Source organism: Mytilus edulis, chromosome 3, assembly GCF_963676685.1.
Source record: "Mytilus edulis chromosome 3, xbMytEdul2.2, whole genome shotgun sequence".
Lineage (NCBI taxonomy): Eukaryota > Metazoa > Mollusca > Bivalvia > Mytilida > Mytilidae > Mytilus > Mytilus edulis.
This window is the reverse complement of record NC_092346.1, coordinates 13,630,455-13,638,773: the sequence shown is the minus strand read 5'-3', so window position 1 is coordinate 13,638,773 and position 8,319 is coordinate 13,630,455. Positions and strand designations below refer to the sequence as shown.

At 30.1% G+C, this 8,319-nt stretch overlaps 1 long non-coding RNA gene across 2 annotated transcripts; it reads left to right on the top strand.

The window, feature by feature from the left end:
* Positions 1–4,549: 4,549 nt before the first annotated feature.
* Positions 4,550–7,912, top strand: LOC139515843 (uncharacterized). 2 transcript variants are annotated; one of them, XR_011662853.1, is made up of 3 exons: positions 4,550–4,609; positions 4,915–4,987; positions 5,233–7,912. It is a non-coding gene; the product is annotated as an uncharacterized lncRNA (long non-coding RNA). The 2 variants fall into 2 exon arrangements; XR_011662854.1 differs by having other exon boundaries at positions 4,559–4,609; positions 4,915–4,971.
* The last annotated feature ends 407 nt before the right edge of the window (positions 7,913–8,319 follow it).

Sequence of the window (8,319 nt, the reverse complement as noted above, 5' to 3'; positions counted from 1 at the left end):
ATATTTATCAGGATATGATGACGTTTAAAGATTATTTTGATACTTCGGCATATGATGTAGAGAACAAACTCCATTCAACAGTTAATAAAAAAGTTGTTGGGAAAATGAAAGATGAATTATCTGGTAAGTGTTTTATTCAAATAGGCATACCCGCATATTTAATTTCAAACCATAAATATAAAATACATGTAGAATTGTCTATGAAGCAATTTTTTATAAACACAGAAATATGAAAAATTACAGGGCATTGTGTGGTCTTCATATATGAGTAAAACCGTGTTGATTAATAAGTTATTAAACGTCCTGATATAGTGGGATGTAACATATTTATGGAGCAATCGATTACAGTCACTTGAAAACAGGGTCCCAGATTTGTATATGTACATAGAGAATGTGGTGTGGTAAAAAGTCAAGTGAAAGTAATTTACCTGTACTTGTTCATACTTTAATTGTTTTCATACTTTAAATGTCAAATATGTTGGTTTTTTTTTGTTTTTTTTTTTTACATTATAATTACTATTTGATTTTATCCTTTTCAGGAGTCCCTATTACGGAATTTGTAGGGTTGCGTCCAAAGATGTATTCCATAATCTACGATGTTGATGGAACACAGAATGAAAAACGAACAGCTAAGGGAATAGCCAAGTGTGCCGTAGACCAACAAATTAGACATGAACATTATAAACAGTGTTTGTTTCAAAACAGAATGACTTTAAATGATATGAACTTGATTCGTAGCGATAATCACATTCTATATGTGAATCACGTTAGAAAAACTGGACTGTGTAACTCTGATGATAAGCGGTTTTGGAAAAATTCCATACACAGTTATGCGTTTGGACATTATAAAATTCCAATTGTAAATAAAAGTTGTAATGTATATTGTAAATGAAATTAATACAATAAAATATGTGTACTTGTTTTTTTTTTTTTTTTAATTGATGCTCATAAGAACTACAGAGATAAAGCTGAACATCACAAGACTACCGTTTGCACAAATATAGTCACTGTAGTTGGCTAAAATACTCCATTGGGTTATAATTCTCCTCTCCCGGGATTTTAGGTTTTTTGTTTATCATATCACCTTCTTCACTGTCCATGGATCTTTTATTAGAATGGTTAAGCACTCTTAAATGTTGCGCTGTGTAGGGTGGTGGTGGAGGCATGGCTTGAGATGTCAACGGAAGCAACCCTTTTGCAGTTTGTGGTGAATGGTGTTGTGGAGGATGTTGCATAGGTTGTTCTTGTTCCTTTAAAGAAATGAAATTAAATTAGTCATTTTTGAAAAGGTTGATATGTTTAGATTGTATTTTTATTGGAATTCGACTGAATTAAAGATGGATAAAAATGAAAAACTTACCTCAAATTCTTTAAACAGTTGCTCCAACGCTTCTTTCATGTTAACTAGTTCACAGAATTCATCATAACCAAGAGAGCATCTTCCCGGGTTTCTAGGATTGTTGTTGTATAAGTTTATATAAAAGTAGTCATTCACTTTTGTTAATACTATAGCCATATTCCTCCCGAAATTGGTACGCATCTCCAAATTTCCCTTTATACTATTTTTCTTTGCAAAAGCGTAACTTTCCATTATGTTTATTCTAAAATTAGCAGTATATGAAGAATAAAAATATGTAGTTTTGAGTTAGGTGTTGGGTTTATATATAGTATTAAAAAAAGATTTGGGAGGGTGGGGTGGGTATTTAAGCTACGTCCCTCTTCATTTGCCCAATTGAATTGATGAATGCATATTTGAATACATGTAGATCTATTCCTATTGGAGTACAGTTCTCTTCAGGGTTTTCTGACTCGATGTTCTCACGGTCTAGAAAATGGTGATACATTTAATGTCAGAATTAATTTTTAATACTCTAGCTTATTAACTAATTAAAACAAAATGGAAGATCTGAACATGGGAAAAGGATAACCCTAGAAAGGCTTTTCTAATTTATTATAAATCATCATCATGTACGGAATAATTGACAGTTTAAAGTTAACCATCATATGATTTATCAAAACAGGCGCTTAACTGTTTGAGTTTCTTTGGTGGGTCAGGTAATTATATATATATGCATATCTAACTTGAAATTATGTGGTATGGATATTTTATTAAAACATACTGACGGATTTTGTAATGTATTTTATGGTAAAAATTTCCATTCTTAATTTTGAACTCGGACTTCTCTTGAACTGTATTTTAATTGTATGCATTTTGCACCCGTCAGGAACCTCTAGCCTTTTTTTTTTTTTTTTTTTTTTGGTCTTGTATGTAGGGTTGATGTCTCTTTGACACATTCCCCGTTTCCATTCTTTATTCTATTAATCCCTCATTTACTGGATAACACAATGTCCATTTGCACAGAAAAAAGAAAATCATACACAAAACATATGAAAAGATTAAAAATTATCAAAATCGCACTATGTTGATATAAAACGAACAGAAAAACCACGTGGGGTAACAGAACATTTAACAAAAACTACCTAAGCCATTGAAAGTCATTTATTGTTTTATGAATTTCATCATAGGATATAGTCATATATCACGAGTTGTCTCTCTCTAAACACAAACGATTGACTAACACAACAAATAACATAGTGTGACAAACAAACTCATTCCATATAATGAACAGATAAAAAAAACCTGTCATTTTATGCAACAACCAAACTCTTTTGTGTTCAACGAAATATAGAGGGGTGGGGGGCTAAATAATCATGTTCATTGAGTTGTGGCTAATCTTACATGGTAGACAACTCTATAGTTAAAATACCATTCGGAACCTAGATTTTAATAGATTCATCAAAGCCCCTAGAGAGGTCAAGATTTCCCGCGGATTTTAACCATATGACAATGTCTGAAAAAATGGCTGTCTCATATTTTCTGTGCTTATTAATCATATATTTCCAAAGTGCTTGTGCAGTTCGATACGATATAACGGAAGTATGTGAAAAGGAATTTGACTTAAAATTTAAGTTCATAGGGTATGTATGTTCTTTCCGAGGAGAGGGGACATACATTTTCAAGGATCAGGGGCACTCTGAGTCTGGTGATGCAACCATAAGCTTTGATATGATCAATATACAAACTTTTGTTTTAATTCAAACACCAATCAGAAAACTGGAAATTCGACGAGGGGTTATGGAACTGTGTTCGAACATTTTTACTACCAACAGAGGAATTCTTATAACTGTTAACGGGCAGGAATGTGTAAGTATGTCTCCTCACATAAACAAATTGTGCGTACACCCGAACGAAAGCGTGTTCCCTCCAAAAAAAAGAATGTTCAAATAATTTCTTTTCTTTTTCTATATTTATGAACGGGTATTTGTTAGCTAAGGGATGTTTTAAAGCTTTACTATCCATGCATGTCCCAAGTCAAGAGTCTCTAATCTTAGTGAACTGATCGTTGGTTTTCTGTCATTTGAATTTTAACTGGTCTTTTGGAGTCGTAAAGCTTTTATACTTTGCAGTGTGAGTCAAATTATTATGCTCTGTGTTGAAGTCCCATACTGTGACCTATAACTGTATAATTGCTTACATCAACAACATTATGTCTGGAGAGTTGTTTCATTAGCAATCATACCAGGGCTTCTTGTGTTTAAAATCAATAAATTGGTTTGCAATAGAAAAATTTTGACCTAAAATTTCTGTTTAAAAACTGTTCTTGTATGTTTTCTGTTCAATCTGAACTTGTTTGTGTTGTTTTCTGTTCACACTGAAAAAACATTTACTGACTACATTGCATCACATTGATTTCAATTAAAAAACAAGAAAATATTTACTCTTTAATCTACATTTTTCTCTCAAAATGATACATCAATTGGTATTATATATGTATTTAATAGTTTTCTTAAATTTTGAATGTTTATAATTGGCACTATTTTTCCATTGTCCTTCCTAGAGCTGAACAGTCAAATGGTTTCAATATCTGAAAAAAAAAGTTATAGCAATTAATTACTGAATAAAAAAATCTTCACAAATAAATTTTAATACCAAAAACAATTTGTATAAGAAAGAAAAATTGTTAAATGTATTTGTAGAATTTAATAGAGGATAATCCTCAATCTTTAGCCTGTTGCACAAATTGTCTTAAATTTGTAGGTGTGTATTATCTCTAGTGCATGCCTTAGTATTTTTTTTTAATATATTTTATACATCTTCATCAGTTCAAATATTTAACTAGAAAACATTTTATTTATCCTAACAGGCAACTGATCATGATGTATCCACCATAACATCTACGGCAGACAAATTAACCATGATTCAAACTGCCACTCAAACCATGGAAACCATGGCAGAATCAATGACCTTTACAGTAAGTACAATTTAAATCTTAGAACTATATTGTGTGTATAGACACACACAAAAGGAATGTTAATATTCACAATCATGGATATATAGTTACCAGTAATAAGATACATGTAGCAACCCTCAAATAAACTGAAAGTGTGATAGAAATGTTGTTTAAAATTCAGCTGTTATATGCTGATCATTTTACGTAGCAAATAATTTTTTCTTCAACAAAACAATTTAAATACTTTTTTCTTACAGGTATCAGAAGCACAGGTGTCTTCTTCAAAGGCAGCAGACAAGACTACTACGTATACTAATGTAAGTAATTAAGCAAATATGCGTACCTTAAATACCTTCTTCTGTTTGCTCATTTACATCGGTTACTTGATCTACATGTACTTCTGTTACTAGCTCTGAATATGGCGGTGGTGGATTCAATATAGGAGAATTTGATCGTGATGGGGTACTTTGACTATCCAGAATATCTTCCTCATCAAAATGAATCTGTGATAGCTGAATTGTTCTGTTCACCTTCTCCCTACAATTATAAAATAATTACAATTCCATTATTTCTTTTTTAAATTGTAAAATTCTTAACAATGCATTTCTGTTTCCATTTTCAGACTGATAATCAATCCTTAGGCTTGGATGATGAAAGATTGGCATGGTTGTATTCAACTGTAAGCTTGATTATTGGTAAATATTTTTAAAATTACATAGTGTGATCATAGAAATGTGTGAAAATGCCAAGCAAACATTTATTTGGTATACCTATTTGTTTTTAAAAAAACACTAGTTGCACACCATATCCTGATATTAAAATACAAGTATTACATACATAAATGATCATATTAAATGATAGCAATCCACCTTTTAAGGTTTCTAACAAACTTCATGATTAACAGGAAATAACTCATTTTTCCCCTTGTTTTTTTTTTCAGTCATTGCTATCGCCCTGATTGTCTGCTGTTACAGATGCTTAAAAGCCAGAGCCCACAATTCATCAAAGAAAACCAACCTGTTCGAACTTTCATCTGACATACATTTTGAAGTTCCTGAAGCCATTAAGATAGATTAATTTTTAGAAATTATTTTTTTTGAATATGCATTCTAACATTTTCTAAGTCATGTGGAAGTCATTATTCTGAATTTCAAATATATTGATTCTTACAGGTTACTTTCAGTATATGATTTTGCTGACTCTGCTTATATTACATCAACTGTTTCCAGAAAATGAATTTGTCATTCAATTAAACCAACTTGTAAGGCGTATACCAGCTATAGCTCGTGGCATTAACGGGAACAGACAAAATAATCAACCAGAACCTCAGCACAATAACCAAGACGGACAAAATAATCAACAAAATGTTATTCAAAATGTTAATCAAAATGTTAATCAACCTATCCCACCTCAGAGGTTAAGAAGATCTGATCGTATAAAACGACCAGTGCAAAGGTTGTCTTTGTAGAAGTTGTGTAAAATTTAAACAAAATTGAATGTTACCTTTCTTGTATGGTGAGTATTACCATCTCCAATATCTTCCTGCCTACGCCATCCTTTTTCTCCCTCATTGCTTGGATTAATTCAAATAACCACACTAAAATATCACTCCTAGTATAATACAGATACATTAACCCCTGTTTCGGAGTTGAATGCACCAAAGTATGATATAATGAAGCCAAGTCTATATCATAATCTTCCAATCTATCTAAGCAAGATAGCATGGTTAAAACTTCAGTTTTACTCGTGTCGTCTAAACTGCATATTATACACGGTTGGTGGCAGACCACCAGGTCTAAAATTTCTTCTTTATGATATTTTAACCTGTACACTATATGAGATTCCATTTTCTTAATTTAAAATGTTTGCAAGTATGAAATAAGCATGGTTTTCTCAATATATATAGTCTTTGGAGATAATTGCTAGTGAAGAAGTGTAACCAAATTTAATACCAAAATTCTCCCCCATTGTCCTATTTTAAATTATATGGGTAGTGCAGCGTTTAAGTCCTTTATTTCAAAAATTATATGAACAATGCAACTATTAGTATATGGTTTAAATCTGCTTTGTGAAAAGGTTACCAAATAATAACATGAAATTAAGAAACTGGTCAATTTCAGCAGTTCATTATAAGTTCAGTTTTGTACGAGTTTGTGAAATATTTTAGAATGCATATTCAAAGAAAGAAATCATTGTAGTTTATATTTACAATATTGTTCCACAAGCATCCTTTTTTATTCATTATATATCTGGCATCCCACATTATTAATATTTCCACTTGTTTAGTGATTTTTTGTTAAATGTTTACTATAGATTTACATTCTCAATGCAGATAAGTTTTTATTTCACATGTTTTATGTACAGTTGTTTTAACTGTATATACCTCATTTGCCTAACCATACTTAAACCAGTGATTATTAATTTTCAATCTTTTTTTTTATCTTTTATCAATATGGAGATAATTCAATGGCAGCTTTATGTTTGAACTATGGTTGATAAACCATCCTCTATGAATGTTATATTAGTAATGGTGCTTATGGAAATTTTTTAGTTGTTGAGTATATAATAAACCCTTACAATGTAAATATTTTGATGTTGTTATTGATGTTTTTATCAACAGTATTACTTGTGATTGCATCATGGCCAAGTATTAAATTTTGAATGATAAACATATACCCCCCTTTGCTAAATATAGTAAGAATTTTCTTGCAAAGAACTGAATTAAAAATATATATATTTAAATGTCTAGAATGTGTCATCATTTACAACACATGTGTTCAAATCTGTCTTGAGTAGTAATATGAAATCATGTTTTTATTTTGTTGGTTTTTACCATTAACAACACTTTAATCCAAATTTGTCACTATATAGTAATCACTGATTCTTATTTCAAATGAATCCTTCATATATTAAATTGAACTGAAATTTTTGTAATATGTTACAAAGTGCAAATTAAATACATTTATTTCCACCAAACATCTACTTCAATTTTATTTACATTATTCATTGTTTTCATATCTGTAACTTGACTATTTGCTGTTGATGTTATTATAATTGCTTTTATTTGTGTTGCATCAATCAATTGAATATCTGTGATTTTATAGTATTAGTGTTTTTATTAAGTCATTCAACTTTCACCTCAGACCCATATTTACAGGTTTCATTCTTCATTTTTTTTTTATACATCTTTAGGTAAAAATGTTTTTATATAGGTTTAAGTTTATATTTTATAATATGTGTTGCATTACATTTTTATAAGCACAGTTTTTTATATTATTTTTAAGTCAGGGAGTTTTATGTGATATCCAGATTATGGCCTTTTCCAACTGATTTGTTACTGGTCGTGTTGAATGTATCTATATATATATAGTAGTTTATAGTTGTATTTTTATTAAGTCATTCAACTTTCACCTCAGTCCCTTCTTTCACAAGATTCATTCCTCATTTTTTTTATCAAATTTCAGGTTAAATGTTTCTATATAGGTGAAGTTTATATTTTATAATATGTGTTGCTTTACATTTATATACATGTAGTTTTTATACTAAATTTAAGTCAGGAAGTTTTATGTGATATCAAGATTATGGTCTTTTTCCACTGATTTGTTACTGGTTGTGTTGAATGTATATATATATATAGTAGATATGTAGATGTTTTTACTGTTCTTAGCAATTCATTCAATTTGTACTGCAGTTATATATCAAAATTATTTTCCTCTGCTTTTTTTTTTCATTTCTGAAAGTGTGCATTTGATCTGAGGTAAAAAGTCTAAAATGTTTTTATGTTTTTGTAACAGTATTGACACTTATTAACCAAGCCTTCAAAATACCTCAATTTTACATATAGGTACTTTTTATTACACTGTTCTGATACTGTTTTTTTGTTGAATGATAATAAAATTTGTTAACTAAATAATGTCTTTGTTTTGTTGTATAGGTTATTATTTTCAAAGTTCAAACTATTTGCAGGCGTGTGAAATTCACAGCTTTACTTTCATCATCGCTAAGAAATGCAACAATTGCTCAATTA